This window comes from Cryptomeria japonica, unplaced genomic scaffold, assembly GCF_030272615.1.
Source record: "Cryptomeria japonica unplaced genomic scaffold, Sugi_1.0 HiC_scaffold_153, whole genome shotgun sequence".
Lineage (NCBI taxonomy): Eukaryota > Viridiplantae > Streptophyta > Pinopsida > Cupressales > Cupressaceae > Cryptomeria > Cryptomeria japonica.
Window position 1 is genome coordinate 187,501 of NW_026728975.1, and position 20,000 is coordinate 207,500.

General features: G+C 60.8%; 2 non-coding genes across 2 annotated transcripts; both read right to left on the reverse strand.

The window, feature by feature from the left end:
- Positions 1 to 1,685: 1,685 nt before the first annotated feature.
- LOC131866721 (5S ribosomal RNA) lies at positions 1,686 to 1,804 on the reverse strand. The gene has a single exon (XR_009365321.1). It is a non-coding gene; the product is annotated as a 5S ribosomal RNA (ribosomal RNA).
- A 5,915-nt stretch (positions 1,805 to 7,719) lies between these two features.
- On the reverse strand, positions 7,720 to 7,838 carry LOC131866724 (5S ribosomal RNA). Its single transcript, XR_009365324.1, has one exon. It is a non-coding gene; the product is annotated as a 5S ribosomal RNA (ribosomal RNA).
- Between the last annotated feature and the right edge of the window lie 12,162 nt (positions 7,839 to 20,000).

Here is a 20,000-nt window from a genome sequence, read left to right on the forward strand (position 1 = left end):
GGTGCGGCGTGCACGAAGTCGGAGCCCGGTTTGCCCCGGGTGCGCACCTCGCGTGCACCTTGGCGCGGTGGGCACCATGGCGTGCACGAAGTCGGAGCCCGGTTTGCCCCGGGTGCGCACCCCGCGTGCACCTTCGCCGGGGTGGGCACCTCGGCTGGGTTGCGCGCCCTGGTGCGCACCAAGGAGCGCTCCGAAGTGTGCTCCAAGGTGCGGCGTGCACGAAGTCGGAGCCCGGTTTGCCCCGGGTGCGCACCTCGCGTGCACCTTCGCCGCGGTGGGCACCTTGGCTGGGTTGGGCACCATTGAGCGCTCCGAAGTGTGCTCCAAGGTGCGCACCATGGCCCTCCAAGGTGCGCAGCATGGCGTGCACGAAGTCGGAGCCCGGTTTGCCCCGGGTGCGCACCTCGCGTGCACCTTCGCCAGGGTGGGCACCTCGGTGCGCACACCTTCTCAATGTTTTCTTGCCTTTTCTGGAAATTGGTGAAGGCAGCGCATCAAAGGTGCGCACCTCGGTGTGCTCCGAGGTGCGAACCCGAGAGCGCTCCGAGGTGCCCACGAAGTCGAAAGTCGGGTTAATTGCATTGTTTTCCCCGGGTGCGCTCCGAGGTGCGCAACATCGGTGCGCACCAAGGAGGGCTCCGAAGTGTGCTCCAAGGTGCGCACGATTCGGAGCTCGGTTTGCCCGGGGTGCGCACACCTTGGCTGGGTTGCGCACCCTTTGTGCGCTCCAAGGTGCGCACGAAGTCGGAGCTCGGTTTGCCCCGGGTGCGCACCTTCGCCAGGGTGCGCACCTTGATGCGCACGCCTTGGCTGGGCTGCGCACCTTGGTGGGCGCCATGGTGCGCACCTTTCGTGCGCTCCAAGGTGCGCACGAAGTCGGAGCTCGGTTTGCCCCGGGTGCGCACCTTGGTGGGCGCCATGGTGCACTCCGAGGTGCCCAAGATTGGTGCGCACCAAGGAGCGCTCCGAAGTGCGCTCCAAGGTGCGCAGGTGCGCGCGAAGTCGAAAGTTGGGTTAATTGTCCGGTTTGCCTCGGGTGCGCACCTTGCGTGCACCTTCGCCAGGGTGGGCGCCTTGGTGCGCACACCTTGGCTGGGCTGCGCACCCGGGCGCGCACACCTTGGCACCCGCGTTTCCTTCATTTTAAATTTTTTTTTTTTACAATCTCTCAAGTGGGAAATTCTATAATCTCAACTTTTTTTGCCTTTTCAGGAAACTTTTGAATGGAGCGCATCATTGGTGCGCTCCGAAGTGTGCTCCAAGGTGCGCACCTCTGGTGTGCTCCAAAGCTCTCTCTAGCTGCGTGCACCTGCCCCGGCCGCGCACCCGGCCCCGCCCAGCTTCGCTCACCTGTCCCGGGCGTCTGGTGCGGAACCTTAGAGTAAGAAACATCACCGTGCACCTTGGCCAACGTGCGCGACTCGACCGAGCGCGCACTGGCCGAGGTGCACACCGATTTCACCTGGGTGCGCGCGCAGCACCTCGGGCGCACCGGGGTGCGCGCACAACGCCCGGGTTGCACCGTGGCCTGTGTGCTCGGGGCGCCTCGGGTGCGCGCTCGGTGTCGCCCCCGCGCGCGCGGTAGTGCGGGCAGCGCACCCCGGCCCGGCCCGGCCCCGACGAGAACGCAAACGGGCAAAAGGTTTATTCAAATAGCATTGCGACGCCCGGCGAAAAACTAAAAAAGGGTGCAACACCGGGACTTCCCGGGAGGTCACCCATCCCAGTACTACTCCGGCCCAAGCGCGCTTAACTGCGGAGTTCTGATGGGATCCGGTGCACTAACGCTGGTATGATCGCACCCGTTATGAGCTTGTCGCAGTGTGTACTTAGCAAACCGCGACCCACGTGCGAATCCACCCCGGCCACCCACCCCCGTCGAGGTGCACACCCTCCCTCGCGAAGTGCGCCCCGTTCGCCAAGTGTGAGCCCTGCCCGGGTGCGCGCACCTTGCTAGGGCGTCGGGTGTGCACCCGGCCCGGCCTACGTGCGTGCACCTGGACGGGGCGTCGTGTGCGTGCAGTGTCCCGTCTGCAACGCGGTGCCCACACACCACCTCGGGCGCAACGACCTGCGCTCACATGTGGGCCGAGTGCACCTTGGTGCATGTTCGGGGCGCCTCGGGTGCACGCTCGATCTTGCCCCGGTGCACCAAGGCGCTCGGTTTGCCCCGGGTGCGCACTTGGTGCAAGGTGGGCACCCAAAATAGGGATCAAGCACCAAAACACAAGTTTCGGGATGCAAAATGGGACCCAAGGACCACAAATGCGTTCCAAGACCCATGATGGGTCCACGAGAACAAAAATGTGTTCCGAGACTTAATAAACAAATATTGGGTTTTAGGAGAAGAAACATGCTCTGATGCCCAAAACGAGAATCGACCCCGAAAAGGCCACAGGCCAAAAGTGGGATGCGAGACAAAAAAAAATGGGACCCGAGGACCAAAATTGGGTTCCCAGGTCGAAGACAGGGCAACCGGACAAGAAACGACCTCTAAGGCTCGAAATGAGTCCCGACGACTAAAACTTGACAAGAAGCACCCATCAGGCACCCAACTCGACACCCATGGGATGCCGACCCACCCGGGCTTCCACCTAGCACACCTTGGCACCCACCCACCCTCGCACCCAACCTCGCACCCAACTTAGCACCTTTGAACCCACATTGGCACTCACCCTGACCCTGGCACCTTGGAACCCACATTGGCACTCACCTTGACCCTGGCACCCACCTTTGCACTCACCTTGGGACCCACCCTGGCTCCCACCTCGGCACCCACCCAGACACCCACCTTGGTTCCTTGGCACCCACCTTGGATCCTTGGCACCCACCCCGACACCCACCTTGGCACGCAACTTGGCTACTTGCCACCCACCTTGGCTCCTTGACGCCCACCCCGACAACCACCCCGTGACCTACCCTGGCTAGGGTTGGTGCACACCCACCCTGGTGCCCACCTTGGCACCCACCCCATGACCCACCTTGGCACGCACCTTAGTACCCACCCCGTTACCCACCCTAGGACCCACCCCGTGACCCACCTTGGCCAGGGTGGGTGCCTTGGTGCGCACAACTTGCCTGGGCTGCACACCAGGGCGGGCTCAAGATGGCACCCGCGTTCCGTTTTTTTCACTATCTTTCAAAACGGAAATTTTAAAATCTCGTTTTTTTTTTTTTTTTGCCTTTTCTGGAAATTAGTGAAGGCAGCGCATCAAAGGTGCGCAATGCTGGTGCGAACCCGGGAGCGCTCCGATGTGTGCTCCAAGGTGCGGCGTGCACGAAGTCCGAGCCCGGCTTGCCCCGGGTGCGCACCTCGCGTGCACCTTCGCCGGGGTGAGCACCTTGGCTGGGTTGCGCGCCCTGGTGCGCACCAAGGAGCGCTCTGAAGTGTGCTCCAAGGTGCGGCGTGCACGAAGTCGGAGCTCGGTTTGCCCCGGGTGTGCACCTCGGGTGCGCACCTCGCGTGCACCTTCGCTGCGGTGGGCACCTTGGCTGGGTTGCGCGCCTTGGTGGGCACCATGCAGTGCACGAAGTCGGAGCCCGGTTTGCCCCGGGCGCGCACCTCCGCCAGGGTGGGCACCTTGGTGCGCACAACTTGCCTGGGCTGCGCACCAGGAAGGGCTCAAGATGGCACCCGCGTTCCGTTTTTTTCACTATCTTTCAGAACGGAAATTTTAAAATATCGTTTTTTTTTGCCTTTTCTGGAAATTAGTGAAGGCAGCGCATCAAAGGTGCGCAACGCTGGTGCGAACCTGGGAGCGCTCCGATGTGTGCTCCAAGGTGCGGCGTGCACGAAGTCGGAGCCCGGTTTGCCCCGGGTGCGCCCTGGTGGGCACCATGGTGCGCACCAAGGAGCGCTCCGAAGTGTGCTCCAAGGTGCGGCCTGCACGAAGTCGGAGCCCGGTTTGCCCCGGGCGTGCACCGCGGGTGGGCACCTTGGTGCGCATGCCTTGCCTGGGCTGCGCACCAGGGCGGGCTCAAGATGGCACCCGCGTTCCGTTTTTTTCACTATCTTTCAAAACGGAAATTTTAAAATCTCATTTTTTTTTGCCTTTTCTGGAAATTAGTGAAGGCAGCGCATCAAAGGTGCGCACCTCGCTGCCCACCACGGTGCGCAACGCCGGTGGGCACCCGGGAGTGCTTCGAAGTGTGCTCCAAGGTGCTGCGTGCACGTTGTCGGAGCCCGGTTTGCCCCGGGTGCGCACCTCGCGTGCACCTTCGTCGGGGTGGGCACCTTGGCTGGGTTTGCCCCGGCTGCGCTCCGAAGCGGGGTTATTGGAGCGCCGCCTCTTTTTTTGTCGGAGCGTTTGGTGGGGTTTCTCGCATTGGCTCTTCCCAGGCCCGGTTGCCACCCTGGCGCGCACGAAGTCGGAAGTAGGGTTAATTGCCCGGGTGCGCACCTTTGCCAGGGTGGGCACCTTACCTGGGCTGTGCACCAGGGCGGGCTCAAGATGGCACCCGCGTTCCGTTTTTTTCACTATCTTTCAAAACGGAAATTTTAAAATCTCCTCTTTTTTTTGCCTTTTCTGGAAATTAGTGAAGGCAGCGCATCAAAGGTGCGCACCTCGCTGCCCACCTTGGTGTGCTCTGAGGTGCGCACCCGGGAGCGCTACGAAGTGTGCTCCAAGGTGCGGCGTGCACGTTGTCGGAGCCCGGTTTGCCCCGGGTGCGCACCTCGCCTGCACCTTGGCCGGGGTGGGCACCCTGGCTGGGTTTGCCCAGGGTGCGCTCCGAAGCGGGGTTACTGGAGCGCCCCCTCTTTTTTTGTCAGAGCGTTTGGTGGGGTTTCTCGCATTGGCTCTTCCCAGGCCCGGTTGTTGGGTGCGCTCCCACCCTGGCGCGCGCGAAGTTGGAAGTTGGGTTAATTGCCCGGGCGCGCACCTTCGCCAGGGTGGGCACCTTGGTGCGCACACCTTGGCTGGGCTGCGCACCAGGGCGGGCTCAAGATGGCACCAGCATTCCCTTTTTCTCACTATCTTTCAAAACGGAAATTTTAAAATCTCGTTTTCTTTTGCCTTTTATGGAAATTAGTGAAGGCATCGCATCAAAGGTGCGCACCTCGCTGCCCACCTTGGTGTGCTCCGAGGTGCCCACCACGGTGCGCTCCGAGGTGCCCACCACGGTGCGCAACGCCGGTGCGAACCCGGGAGCGCCCCGATGTGTGCTCCAAGGTGCGGCGTGCACGAAGCCGGACCCCGGTTTGCCCCGGGTGCGCACCTCGCGTGCACCTTGGTGCGCACACCTTGGCTGGGTTGCGCGGCCTGGTGGGCACCATGGTGTGCACCAAGGAGCGCTCCGAAGTGTGCTCCAAGGTGCGGCGTGCACGAAGTCCTAGCCCGGTTTGCCCCGGGTGCGCACCTTCGCCGCGGTGGGCACCATGGCGTGCACGAAGTCGGAGCCCGGTTTGCCCCGGGTGCGCACCTCGCGTGCACCTTCGCCGGGGTGGGCACCTCGGCTGGGTTGCGCGCCCTGGTGCGCACCAAGGAGCGCTCCGAAGTGTGCTCCAAGGTGCGGCGTGCACGAAGTCGGAGCCCGGTTTGCCCCGGGTGCGCACCTTCGCCGCGGTGGGCACCCTGGTGCGCACCATGGCGTGCACGAAGTCGGAGCCCGGTTTGCCCCGGGTGCGCACCTCGCGTGCACCTTCGGCGGGGTTGCGCGCCCTGGTGCGCACCAAGGAGCGCTCCGAAGTGTGCTCCAAGGTGCGGCGTGCACGAAGTCGGAGCCCGGTTTGCCCCGGGTGCGCACCTCGCGTGCACCTTCGGCGGGGTTGCGCGCCCTGGTGGGCACCATGGTGCGCACCAAGGAGCGCTCCGAAGTGTGCTCCAAGGTGCGGCGTGCACGAAGTCGGAGCCCGGTTTGCCCCGGGTGCGCACCTCGCGTGCACCTTCGCCGCGGTGGGCACCATGGCGTGCACGAAGTCGGAGCCCGGTTTGCCCCGGGTGCGCACCTCGCGTGCACCTTCGCCGGGGTGGGCACCTCGGCTGGGTTGCGCGCCCTGGTGCGCACCAAGGAGCGCTCCGAAGTGTGCTCCAAGGTGCGGCGTGCACGAAGTCGGAGCCCGGTTTGCCCCGGGTGCGCACCTCGCGTGCACCTTCGCCGCGGTGGGCACCATGGCGTGCACGAAGTCGGAGCCCGGTTTGCCTCGGGTGCGCACCCCGCGTGCACCTTCGCCGGGGTGGGCACCTCGGCTGGGTTGCGCGCCCTGGTGCGCACCAAGGAGCGCTCCGAAGTGTGCTCCAAGGTGCGGCGTGCACGAAGTCGGAGCCCGGTTTGCCCCGGGTGCGCACCTCGCGTGCACCTTCGCCGCGGTGGGCACCTTGGCTGGGTTGGGCACCATTGAGCGCTCCGAAGTGTGCTCCAAGGTGCGCACCATGGCCCTCCAAGGTGCGCAGCATGGCGTGCACGAAGTCGGAGCCCGGTTTGCCCCGGGTGCGCACCTCGCGTGCACCTTCGCCAGGGTGGGCACCTCGGTGCGCACACCTTCTCAATGTTTTCTTGCCTTTTCTGGAAATTGGTGAAGGCAGCGCATCAAAGGTGCGCACCTCGGTGTGCTCCGAGGTGCGAACCCGAGAGCGCTCCGAGGTGCCCACGAAGTCGAAAGTCGGGTTAATTGCATTGTTTTCCCCGGGTGCGCTCCGAGGTGCGCAACATCGGTGCGCACCAAGGAGGGCTCCGAAGTGTGCTCCAAGGTGCGCACGATTCGGAGCTCGGTTTGCCCGGGGTGCGCACACCTTGGCTGGGTTGCGCACCCTTTGTGCGCTCCAAGGTGCGCACGAAGTCGGAGCTCGGTTTGCCCCGGGTGCGCACCTTCGCCAGGGTGCGCACCTTGATGCGCACGCCTTGGCTGGGCTGCGCACCTTGGTGGGCGCCATGGTGCGCACCTTTCGTGCGCTCCAAGGTGCGCACGAAGTCGGAGCTCGGTTTGCCCCGGGTGCGCACCTTGGTGGGCGCCATGGTGCACTCCGAGGTGCCCAAGATTGGTGCGCAACAAGGAGCGCTCCGAAGTGCGCTCCAAGGTGCGCAGGTGCGCGCGAAGTCGAAAGTTGGGTTAATTGTCCGGTTTGCCTCGGGTGCGCACCTTGCGTGCACCTTCGCCAGGGTGGGCGCCTTGGTGCGCACACCTTGGCTGGGCTGCGCACCCGGGCGCGCACACCTTGGCACCCGCGTTTCCTTCATTTTAAATTTTTTTTTTTTACAATCTCTCAAGTGGGAAATTCTATAATCTCAACTTTTTTTGCCTTTTCAGGAAACTTTTGAATGGAGCGCATCATTGGTGCGCTCCGAAGTGTGCTCCAAGGTGCGCACCTCTGGTGTGCTCCAAAGCTCTCTCCAGCTGCGTGCACCTGCCCCGGCCGCGCACCCGGCCCCGCCCAGCTTCGCTCACCTGTCCCGGGCGTCTGGTGCGGAACCTTAGAGTAAGAAACATCACCGTGCACCTTGGCCAACGTGCGCGACTCGACCGAGCGCGCACTGGCCGAGGTGCACACCGATTTCACCTGGGTGCGCGCGCAGCACCTCGGGCGCACCGGGGTGCGCGCACAACGCCCGGGTTGCACCGTGGCCTGTGTGCTCGGGGCGCCTCGGGTGCGCGCTCGGTGTCGCCCCCGCGCGCGCGGTAGTGCGGGCAGCGCACCCCGGCCCGGCCCGGCCCCGACGAGAACGCAAACGGGCAAAAGGTTTATTCAAATAGCATTGCGACGCCCGGCGAAAAACTAAGAAAGGGTGCAACACCGGGACTTCCCGGGAGGTCACCCATCCTAGTACTACTCCGGCCCAAGCGCGCTTAACTGCGGAGTTCTGATGGGATCCGGTGCACTAACGCTGGTATGATCGCACCCGTTATGAGCTTGTCGCAGTGTGTACTTAGCAAACCGCGACCCACGTGCGAATCCACCCCGGCCACCCACCCCCGTCGAGGTGCACACCCTCCCTCGCGAAGTGCGCCCCGTTCGCCAAGTGTGAGCCCTGCCCGGGTGCGCGCACCTTGCTAGGGCGTCGGGTGTGCACCCGGCCCGGCCTACGTGCGTGCACCTGGACGGGGCGTCGTGTGCGTGCAGTGTCCCGTCTGCAACGCGGTGCCCACACACCACCTCGGGCGCAACGACCTGCGCTCACATGTGGGCCGAGTGCACCTTGGTGCATGTTCGGGGCGCCTCGGGTGCACGCTCGATCTTGCCCCGGTGCACCAAGGCGCTCGGTTTGCCCCGGGTGCGCACTTGGTGCAAGGTGGGCACCCAAAATAGGGATCAAGCACCAAAACACAAGTTTCGGGATGCAAAATGGGACCCAAGGACCACAAATGCGTTCCAAGACCCATGATGGGTCCACGAGAACAAAAATGTGTTCCGAGACTTAATAAACAAATATTGGGTTTTAGGAGAAGAAACATGCTCTGATGCCCAAAACGAGAATCGACCCCGAAAAGGCCACAGGCCAAAAGTGGGATGCGAGACAAAAAAAAATGGGACCCGAGGACCAAAATTGGGTTCCCAGGTCGAAGACAGGGCAACCGGACAAGAAACGACCTCTAAGGCTCGAAATGAGTCCCGACGACTAAAACTTGACAAGAAGCACCCATCAGGCACCCAACTCGACACCCATGGGATGCCGACCCACCCGGGCTTCCACCTAGCACACCTTGGCACCCACCCACCCTCGCACCCAACCTCGCACCCAACTTAGCACCTTTGAACCCACATTGGCACTCACCCTGACCCTGGCACCTTGGAACCCACATTGGCACTCACCTTGACCCTGGCACCCACCTTTGCACTCACCTTGGGACCCACCCTGGCTCCCACCTCGGCACCCACCCAGACACCCACCTTGGTTCCTTGGCACCCACCTTGGATCCTTGGCACCCACCCCGACACCCACCTTGGCACGCAACTTGGCTACTTGCCACCCACCTTGGCTCCTTGACGCCCACCCCGACAACCACCCCGTGACCTACCCTGGCTAGGGTTGGTGCACACCCACCCTGGTGCCCACCTTGGCACCCACCCCATGACCCACCTTGGCACGCACCTTAGTACCCACCCTGTTACCCACCCTAGGACCCACCCCGTGACCCACCTTGGCCAGGGTGGGTGCACCCACCCTGGTGCCCACCTTGGCACCCACCCATCCTAGCACCCAGCCTGTGACCGGGCTTGGAACCCAACCTTGCACCCGTCTTGGCCAGTGTGGGTGCGCACCCATCCTGGCACCCACGTTGTGACACACCCTTTAACCCACGCACCCTAGCAGCCACGTTGGCACCCACCTTGGAACACAACCTAGCAACTTGGCACCCACCCCGTGACCCACCTTGGCATCCACCATAGCAGTCGCCCACTTGGCACCCACCTTGGAACCCAAGTTGGCACCCACCTCGGCACCCACCTTGACACTTGTGGACCCACCTTGCCACTCACCCTAGCATCGACCCATCCTAGCACCCACCCTGGCACCTTTGCACCCTAGCACTCACCCATCCTAGCACCTAACCTGTGACCCACCTTGACACTCACCCTCGCACCCACCTTGGAACCCAACCTAGCACCCACCCACCCTGACACCAACCCTAGCACCTACCCACCCTTGCACCCACCCTGTGACCCATCTTGGCACCCACCCATCCTACCACTCAACCTATCACCCACCTTCTCACCCACCTTGGCATCCACCTTAGCACCCACCCACACTGGCACCTTGGCACCCACCTCGGGCAAGGTGGGTGCACACCCACCCTGACACCCAATTTAGAACCAACCGAGCATGTTACCCACCTTGGCACCCACATTGCAGCCCACCCTAGTACCCACCCTATGACCCACATTGGCATCCACACCCTAGCACCCAGGCACCTCGACACCCGCCTTGACACGCACCCTAGCACTAAACCTGTGACCCACCTTGGAACTCACCCTAGAACCCACCCACCCTGTGAACCACCTTGGCATCCACCTTAGCACCCACCCACCTTGGCACCCACTCTAGCACTCACCCATCCTAACACCCAACTTGTTACCCACCTTGGCACCCGCCCTCGCGTCCACCTTGAAACCCACCCTAGCACCCACCCACGCAGGAGCCCACCTTGGCACCCAACCTAACACCCACGCATCCTGGCACCCAACTTGTGACCCACCTTGGAACCCACCCTAGTACCCACCTTTGAACCCACTATATCACCAACCCACCTTGGCACCCACCCTATGACCCTCTTTGGAATCCACCCTAGCACGCACCCACCCTGGCACCCACCATGGAGCGCACCCTAGCACCCACCCACCTCGGCACGCACCTCAACACCCACCTTGGTGTGCGCACTGCGCCAACCTCTCAAAGACCCTATGTGGTGCGCTCCAAAGTGTACACCTTTGGTGCGCTCCAAGGTGCGCACCTTTGGTGCACACCGAGGTGCACACCAAAGTGTGCACCGAGGTGAGCACCAAAGTGCACTCCAAGGTGCACACCAAGGCGTGCACCTTTGGTGCGGTCAATGCAAACGAATTCGGAAGTTGGGGTCGATGTCCTAATCGCTGCTGCAGACTACACGTATGAGAATCGGATAAATAGCTTTATATAGGGGAGGTGTTGCGTTTGATGGGTCGACTCCCCTGGTTGTGTGCACTGCACCAACTTCAAAGACCCTGTCTTGTTTAAGAAGTCAAAAGTTGGGGTGGATGTCCTAATCATTGCTGCAGTCTACGCATGTATGAGAATCAGACAAATAGCTTATATAGGGGAGGTGTTGCATTCGGTGGGTTGACTCCCCTGGTTGTGCGCACTGCGCCAACCTCAAAGACCCCGCATAGCAGAAGAAGTCGGAAGTCGGATTTTGGTGAGCACCAAGGCGTGCACCTTTGGTGCGGTCAACGCAGACGAATTCAGAAGTTGGGGTGGATGTCCTAATCGTTGTTGCAGGCTACACATGTATGAGAATCAGACAAATAGCTTATATAGGGGAGGTGTTGGGTTTGATGGGTCAACTCCCTTGGTTGTGCGCATTACGCCAACCTCAAAGACCTTGTTTTCGTTAAGAAGTCAAAAGTTGGGGTCAATGTCCTAATGGCTCCTGTAGGCTACACATGTATGAGAATCGGACAAATAGCTTATATAGGGGAGGTGTTGGGTTTGATGGGTCGACTCCCCTGGTTGTGCGCATTACGTCAACCTCAAAGACCTTGTTTTCGTTAAGAAGTCAAAAGTTGGGGTCGATGTCCTAATTGCTCCTGTAGACTACACATGTATGAGAATCAGACAAATAGCTTATATAGGGGAGGTGTTGGGTTTGATGGGTTGACTCCCCTAGTTGTTCGCATTACACCAACCTCAAAGACCTTGTTTTCGTTTAGAAGCCGAAAGTTGGGGTCGATGTCCTAATTGCTCCTGCAGGCTACGCATGTATGAGAATCAGACAAATAGCTTATATAGGGGAGGTGTTGGGTTTGATGGGTCGACTCCCCTGGTTGTGCGCATTGCGCCAACCTCAAAGACCCTGCATTGCGGATGAAGTCGAAAGTCAGAGTTTGGTGTGCTACAAGGTGTGGTCGAAGGTGCTCACCTAGGTGTGCACCTTTGGAGCGCAGGAAAAGTGCCCTCCAAAAGTGCGCACCTTTGGAGTGCACAAAAGTGCCCTCCAAAAGTGCGCACCTTTGGAGCGCACAAAAGTGCCCTCCAAAAAGTGCCCTCCAAAAGTGCGCACCTTTGGAGCGCACAAAAGTGCCCTCCAAAAAGTGCCCTCCAAAAGTGCGCACCTTTGGAGTGCAGAAAAGTGCCCTCCAAAAAGTGCCCTCCAAAAGTGTGCACCTTTGGAGTGCACAAAAGTGCCCTCCAAAAGTGCGCACCTTTGGAGCGCAGAAAAGTGCCCTCCAAAAAGTGCCCTCCAAAAGTGCGCACCTTTGGAGCGCAGAAAAGTGCCCTCCAAAAAGTGCCCTCCAAAAGTGCGCACCTTTGGAGCGCAGAAAAGTGCCCTCCAAAAAGTGCCCTCCAAAAGTGCGCACCTTTGGAGCGCAGAAAAGTGCCCTCCAAAAAGTGCCCTCCAAAAGTGCGCACCTTTGGAGCGCACAAAAGTGCCCTCCAAAAAGTGCCCTCCAAAAGTGCGCACCTTTGGAGCGCACAAAAGTGCCCTCCAAAAGTGCGCACCTTTGGAGCGCACAAAAGTGCCCTCCAAAAGTGCGCACTTTTGGTGCGCACCAAGGCGCTGGTTCGGTCGTTGCAGGCGAGTTCGGAAGTTGGGGTCGATGTCCTGAGCGGAGGTGCAAACTACACAGGTGTCGGAATCGGACAAATAGCTTATATAGGGGAGGTGTATGCTTCGATGGGTCGACTCCCCAGGTTGAGCGCACCGCGCCAACCTCAAAGACCCTACGGTATGGATGAAGTCGGAAGTTGGGTCCGATGACCGATTCGATTAGTAGGTATGCTCATGAGGTCGGAATTTGGGTCCGATGACCTGCCATGTGCAGGAAGGCGAATGTTGGCACTGTGCGTTGCAAGGTGCACACCAAGGTGCTGGTGCGGTCTTTTTAGTCGAGTTCGGAAGTTGGGGTCGATGTCCTGATCGGAGGTGCAAGCTACACAGGTGTGGGAATCGGACAAATAGCTTATATAGGGGAGGTGTATGCTTCGTTGGGTCGACTCCCCGGGTTGAGCGCACCGCGCCAACCTCAAAGACCCTACGGTATGGATGAAGTCGGAAGTTGGGTCCGATGACCGATTCGATATGTAGGCATACTCGCGAGGTCGGAATTTGGGTCCGATGACCTGCCATGTGCAGGAAGGCGAATGTTGGCACTGTGCGTTGCAAGGTGCGCACCAAGGCGCTGGTTCGGTCGTTGCAGGCGAGTTCGGAAGTTGGGGTCGATGTCCTGATCGGAGGTGCAAACTACACAGGTGTGGGAATCGGACAAATAGCTTATATAGGGGAGGTGTATGCTTCGTTGGGTCGACTCCCCGGGTTGAGCGCACCGCGCCAACCTCAAAGACCCTACGGTATGGATGAAGTCGGAAGTTGTGTCCGATGACCGATTCGATATGTAGGCATACTCGCGAGGTCGGAATTTGGGTCCGATGACCTGCCATGTGCAGGAAGGCGAATGTTGGGACTGTGCGTCGCAAGGTGCGCACCAAGGCGCTGGTGCCGTCGTTGCAGTCGAGTTCGGAAGTTGGGGTCGATGTCCTGGTCAGAGGTGCAAACTACACAGGTGTGGGAATCGGACAAATAGCTTATATAGGGGAGGTGTATGCTTCGATGGGTCGACTCCCCGGGTTGAGCGCACCGCGCCAACCTCAAAGACCCTACAGTATGGATGAAGTCGGAAGTTGGGTCCGATGACCGATTCGATACGTAGGCATATTGGCGAGGTCTGAATTTGTGTCCGATGACCTGCCATGCGCAGGAAGGCGGAATTTGGGTCCGATGACCGAGTTGATGGCGTGCCATGCGCAGAAAGGCGGAATTTGGGTCCGATGACCGAGTTGATGTTGATGGCCCGCCATGCACAGGAAGGCGGAATTTGGGTCCGATGACCGATTTGAAGGCGTGCCATGCGCAGAAAGGCGGAGTTTGGGTCCGATGACCGAGTTGATATTGATGGCCCGCCATGCGCAGGAAGGCGGAATTTGGGTCCGATGACCTGACATACGCATGGAGTCCGACTCGGGGGCCGATGTTCGATTCGATGACTTGCATTGTGGGTAAAGTCGGAAGTTGTGGTCTTTGACCCGATTCGATGACCAGACTTCGGCTGCTTGAGAATCGGACAAATAACTTATATAGGGGAGGTAGTGTTCTCGAGCATCCTCCCCCCGTGCCCGTTTATGTCGATTGATGCTGGTGCTCGACTGGTTGGAGCGCTCGGATGCAAAAATCTTGCACCAGGATTTATCGATTGTGATGGACACGGCAAGTCTCCTGATTGCTATGCAGGAGCTCATCGTGAATCTCTATGCGGCCTTGGTATGGACTCGACCTGCGGAATGGTTCGGCAATGGTAGTCGCTCCAACACGTCCTTGCAATGGCCACAGAGGTGATTCGACTAGAGCTCCAGTCTAGCTTTTGGGTTGCTTGGCGGACTGGTATAGCCGCGATCGAGTTCCGGCCATGAACGTTTTAGATAGCTCTTGGGCTTTCTGGGACGGAAGTCGGAAGTTTGGGCTGTTGTCCGATTTGATGACCATTCTTCGGATGTGTGAGAATCGGACAAATAACTTATATAGGGGACTGTGTTGTCTCACGCAGCCCCCTCCGTGCCCCTCTATCTCGACCGATGTTGGTGCTTGAAAGGGTTGGGATCGCTCGGATTTATAAACGTGCACCACCATTTGTCGAGTGTGAGGGACGCGGCAGGTCTCCTAAATGCTATACGGGCGCTCTCTGAGAATCTCTATCCGGCCTCGACACAGACTAGTCTTGCTGAATGGTTTGGCACTGGTAGTCGATCCAACACGTCGTTGTTGTGGCCGCCTAGGCGATTCGATTCGAGCCCCCGTCTAGCTTTTGGGTTGCTTGGCGGATTTTGCCCTATCCGCAAGTGAGCTCGGTCCCTAAACGTTCGAGAAACCCGATTGCTATGCGCCGACTCTCTTTCTTGCGAGCCTCCATCTAGCTTTTGGGTCTCTACGGAACGGAAGTCGGAATCTGGGACCGTTGTTTGATTCGACGAGGCAGACTACGGTTGTGCGAGAATCGGACAAATAACTTATATAGGGGAGGTGTTGACTGGAGCATTCTCCCCCGTGCCCCTCTAACTCGACCAATGCTGGCGCTCGAACGGTGGTAGCGCTCGGATTTTCGTTGAGCGCCAGCATTGGTCGATTTAGAGGGGCATGCGAGATTCCCGAATGCTATGCGAGGGCTCTAACGGAAATGTCTATTGGTTTCGGTATGGATGCAATTGCGAGTGGTTCGGCAAAGGTAGTCGTTCCGATGCGTCCATGTCGTGGCCAAATCGATAATTCGATTTGAGCCCTCGTATAGCATTTGGGTCTCTCGATGTGATTCCGCATTCCAGTCCCTTTGGGCACTGCTTGAGCCGCATCCCAGGGGGTTCCCTTCCCAATAATCTGCCTCGCAACCCGATTGCTATGCGGTGAGGCTCCTCGGCCGCCTCGGAACTATCTGTGTATCAGACGCATCGCGGGATAAGGGGTTGGCAACGGTAGTCGCCCCAAGCGCGTCCGATGCTTGGACCATTCCGAGGCGGCCCTGAAGCCTCTTCCGTCTAGCCGTTGGGTCCTTCTCGCCGCATCCCTTGCCTCGCACCCCGATTGCTATGCGGTGAGGCTCCTCGGCCGCCTTGGAACTATCTGTGTATCAGACGCATCGCGGGATAAGGGGTTGTCACTGGTAGTCGCCCCAAGCGCGTCCGATGCTTGGACCATTCCGAGGCGGCCCTGAAGCCTCTTCCGTCTAGCCGTTGGGTCCTTCTCGCCGCATCCCTCGACTCGCACCCCGATTGCTATGCGGTGAGGCTCCTCGGCCGCCTTGGAACTATCTGTGTATCGGACGCGTCGCGGGATAAGGGGTTGTCACTGGTAGTCGCCCCAAGCGCGTCCGATGCTTGGACCATTCCGAGGCGGCCCTGAAGCCTCTTCCGTCTAGCCGTTGGGTCCTTCTCGCCGCATCCCTCGCCTCGCACCCCGATTGCTATGCGGTGAGGCTCCTCGGCCGCCTTGGAACTATCTGTGTATCGGACGCGTCGCGGGATAAGGGGTTGTCACTGGTAGTCGCCCCAAGCGCGTGCGATGCATGGACCATTCCCAGGCGGCCCTGAAGCCTCTTCCGTCTAGCCGTTGGGTCCTTCTCGCCGCATCCCTCGCCTCGCACCCCGATTGCTATGCGGTGAGGCTCCTCGGCCGCCTTGGAACTATCTGTGTATCGGACGCGTCGCGGGATAAGGGGTTGTCACTGGTAGTCGCCCCAAGCGCGTCCGATGCTTGGACCATTCCGAGGCGGCCCTGAAGCCTCTTCCGTCTAGCCGTTGGGTCCTTCTCGCCGCATCCCTCGCCTCGCACCCCGATTGCTATGCGGTGAGGCTCCTCGGCCGCCTTGGAACTATCTGTGTATCGGACGCGTCGCGGGATAAGGGGTTGTCACTGGTAGTCGCCCCAAGCGCGTCCGATGCTTGGACCATTCCGAGGCGGCCCTGAAGCCTCTTCCGTCTAGCCGTTGGGTCCTTCTCGCCGCATCCCTCGCCTCGCACCCCGATTGCTATGCGGTGAGGCTCCTCGGCCGCCTTGGAACTATCTGTGTATCGGACGCGTCGCGGGATAAGGGGTTGTCACTGGTAGTCGCCCCAAGCGCGTCCGATGCTTGGACCATTCCGAGGCGGCCCTGAAGCCTCTTCCGTCTAGCCGTTGGGTCCTTCTCGCCGCATCCCTCGCCTCGCACCCCGATTGCTATGCGGTGAGGCTCCTCGGCCGCCTTGGAACTATCTGTGTATCGGACGCATCGCGGGATAAGGGGTTGTCACTGGTAGTCGCCCCAAGCGCGTCCGATGCTTGGACCATTCCGAGGCGGCCCTGAAGCCTCTTCCGTCTAGCCGTTGGGTCCTTCTCGCCGCATCCCTCGCCTCGCACCCCGATTGCTATGCGGTGAGGCTCCTCGGCCGCCTTGGAACTATCTGTGTATCGGACGCGTCGCGGGATAAGGGGTTGTCACTGGTAGTCGCCCCAAGCGCGTCCGATGCTTGGACCATTCCGAGGCGGCCCTGAAGCCTCTTCCGTCTAGCCGTTGGGTCCTTCTCGCCGCATCCCTCGCCTCGCACCCCGATTGCTATGCGGTGAGGCTCCTCGGCCGCCTTGGAACTATCTGTGTATCGGACGCGTCGCGGGATAAGGGGTTGTCACTGGTAGTCGCCCCAAGCGCGTCCGATGCTTGGACCATTCCGAGGCGGACCTGAAGCCTCTTCCGTCTAGCCGTTGGGTCCTTCTCGCCGCATCCCTCGCCTCGCACCCCGATTGCTATGCGGTGAGGCTCCTCGGCCGCCTTGGAACTATCTGTGTATCGGACGCGTCGCGGGATAAGGGGTTGTCACTGGTAGTCGCCCCAAGCGCGTCCGATGCTTGGACCATTCCGAGGCGGCCCTGAAGCCTCTTCCGTCTAGCCGTTGGGTCCTTCTTGCCGCATCCCTCGCCTCGCACCCCGATTGCTATGCGGTGAGGCTCCTCGGCCGCCTTGGAACTATCTGTGTATCGGACGCGTCGCGGGATAAGGGGTTGTCACTGGTAGTCGCCCCAAGCGCGTCCGATGCTTGGACCATTCCGAGGCGGCCCTGAAGCCTCTTCCGTCTAGCCGTTGGGTCCTTCTCGCCGCATCCCTCGCCTCGCACCCCGATTGCTATGCGGTGAGGCTCCTCGGCCGCCTTGGAACTATCTGTGTATCGGACGCATCGCGGGATAAGGGGTTGTCACTGGTAGTCGCCCCAAGCGCGTCCGATGCTTGGACCATTCCGAGGCGGCCCTGAAGCCTCTTCCGTCTAGCCGTTGGGTCCTTCTCGCCGCATCCCTCGCCTCGCACCCCGATTGCTATGCGGTGAGGCTCCTCGGCCGCCTTGGAACTATCTGTGTATCGGACGCGTCGCGGGATAAGGGGTTGTCACTGGTAGTCGCCCCAAGCGCGTCCGATGCTTGGACCATTCCGAGGCGGACCTGAAGCCTCTTCCGTCTAGCCGTTGGGTCCTTCTCGCCGCATCCCTCGCCTCGCACCCCGATTGCTATGCGGTGAGGCTCCTCGGCCGCCTTGGAACTATCTGTGTATCGGACGCGTCGCGGGATAAGGGGTTGTCACTGGTAGTCGCCCCAAGCGCGTCCGATGCTTGGACCATTCCGAGGCGGCCCTGAAGCCTCTTCCGTCTAGCCGTTGGGTCCTTCTCGCCGCATCCCTCGCCTCGCACCCCGATTGCTATGCGGTGAGGCTCCTCGGCCGCCTTGGAACTATCTGTGTATCGGACGCGTCGCGGGATAAGGGGTTGTCACTGGTAGTCGCCCCAAGCGCGTCCGATGCTTGGACCATTCCGAGGCGGACCTGAAGCCTCTTCCCTCTAGCCGTTGGGGCTTTCTCGCCGCATCCCTCGCCTCGCACCCCGATTGCTATTCGGTGAGGCTCCTCGGCCGCCTTGGAACTATCTGTGTATCGGACGCATCGCGGGATAAGGGGTTGGCAGTGGTAGTCGCCCCAAGCGCGTCCGATGCTTGGACCATTCCGAGGCGGCCCTGCAGCCTCTTCCGTCTAGCCGTTGGGGCCATCTCGCTGCATCCCCCACCTCGCACCACGATTGCTATGCGGTGAGGCTCCTTGGCCGCCTCGGAACTATCTGTGTATCGGACGCATCGCGGGATAAGGGGTTGTCACTGGTAGTCGCCCCAAGCGCGTCCGATGCTTGGACTATTCCGAGGCGGCCCTGCAGCCTCTTCCGTCTAGCCGTTGGGGCCATCTCGCCGCATCCCCCAGCTCCTCGGCCGCCTCGGAACTATCTGTGTATCGGACGCATCGCGGGATAAGGGGTTGGCAGTGGTAGTCGCCCCAAGCGCGTTCGATGCTTGGACTATTCCGAGGCGGCCCCGCAGCCTCTTCCGTCTACCCTTTGGGGCCATCTCGCCGCATCCCTCGCCTCGCACCCCGATTGCTATGCGGTGAGGCTCCTCGGCCGCCTGGGAACTATCTTCGTATCGGATGCATCGCGGGATAAGGGGTTGTCACTGGTAGTCGCCCCAAGCGCGTCCGATGCTTGGACTATTCCGAGGCGGCCCTGTGGCCTCTTCCGTCTAGCCGTTGGGGCCATCTCGCCGCATCCCTCACCTCGCACCCCCATTGCTATGCGGTGAGGCTCCTCGGCCGCCTTGGAACTGTCTTCGTATCGGAAGCATCGCGGGATAAGGGGTTGTCACTGGTAGTCGCCCCAAGCGCGTCCGATGCTTGGACTATTCCGAGGCGGCCCTGCAGCCTCTTCCGTCTAGCCGTTGGGGCCATCTCGCCGCATCCCCCACCTCGCACCCGGATTGCTATGCGGTGAGGCTCCTCGGCCGCCTTGGAACTATCTTCGTATCGGACGCATCGCGGGATAAGGGGTTGTCACTGGTAGTCGCCCCAAGCGCGTCCGATGCTTGGACTATTCCGACGCGGCCCTGTGGCCTCTTCCGTCTAGCCGTTGGGGCCATCTCGCCGCATCCCCCACCTCGCACCCCGATTGCTATGCGGTGAGGCTCCTCGGCCGCCTTGGAACCATCTTCGTATCGGACGCATCGCGGGATGAGGGGTTGTCACTGGTAGTCGCCCCAAGCGCGTCCGATGCTTGGACCATTCCGAGGCGGCCCTGAAGCCTCTTCCGTCTAGCCGTTGGGGCCTTCCCGCCCCATCCCTCGCCTCGCACCCCCGATTGCTATGCGGTGAGGCTCCTCGGCCGCCTTGGAACCATCTGTGTATCGGACGCATCGCGGGATAAGGGGTTGGCACTGGTAGTCGCCCCAAGCGCGTCCGATGCTTGGAGCATTCCGAGGTGGCCCTGAAGCCTCTTCCGTCTAGCCGTTGGGGCCTTCCCGCCCCATCCCTCGCCTCGCACCCCGATTGATATGCGGTGAGGCTCCTCGGCCGCCTTGGAACTATCTGTGTATCGGACGCATCGCGGGATAAGGGGTTGGCACTGGTAGTCGTCCCAATCGCGTCCGATGCTTGGACCATTCCGAGGCGGCCCTGCAGCCTCTTCCGTTTAGCCGTCGGGGCCTTCCCGCCGCATCCCTCGCCTCGCATCCCGATTCCTATGCGGTGAGTCTTCTCGGCCGCCGCGGAACTATACCTGTTATTGCTACTGCATCCTTCGGCTGGTAACCTCCTCTGCCGCCTTGGAACGTTCTCTTTGTCGGACGCGTCGCGGGATAAGGGGTTGGCACTGGTAGTCGCCCCAAGCGCGCCCGATGCATAGACCGCTCCGAGTTGACCTTGCTTTCAGCCTCTCACATGCATAGACCTCTCTGAGTCGACCCTGCAGCCTCTCACGTTTAGCCTTTGGAA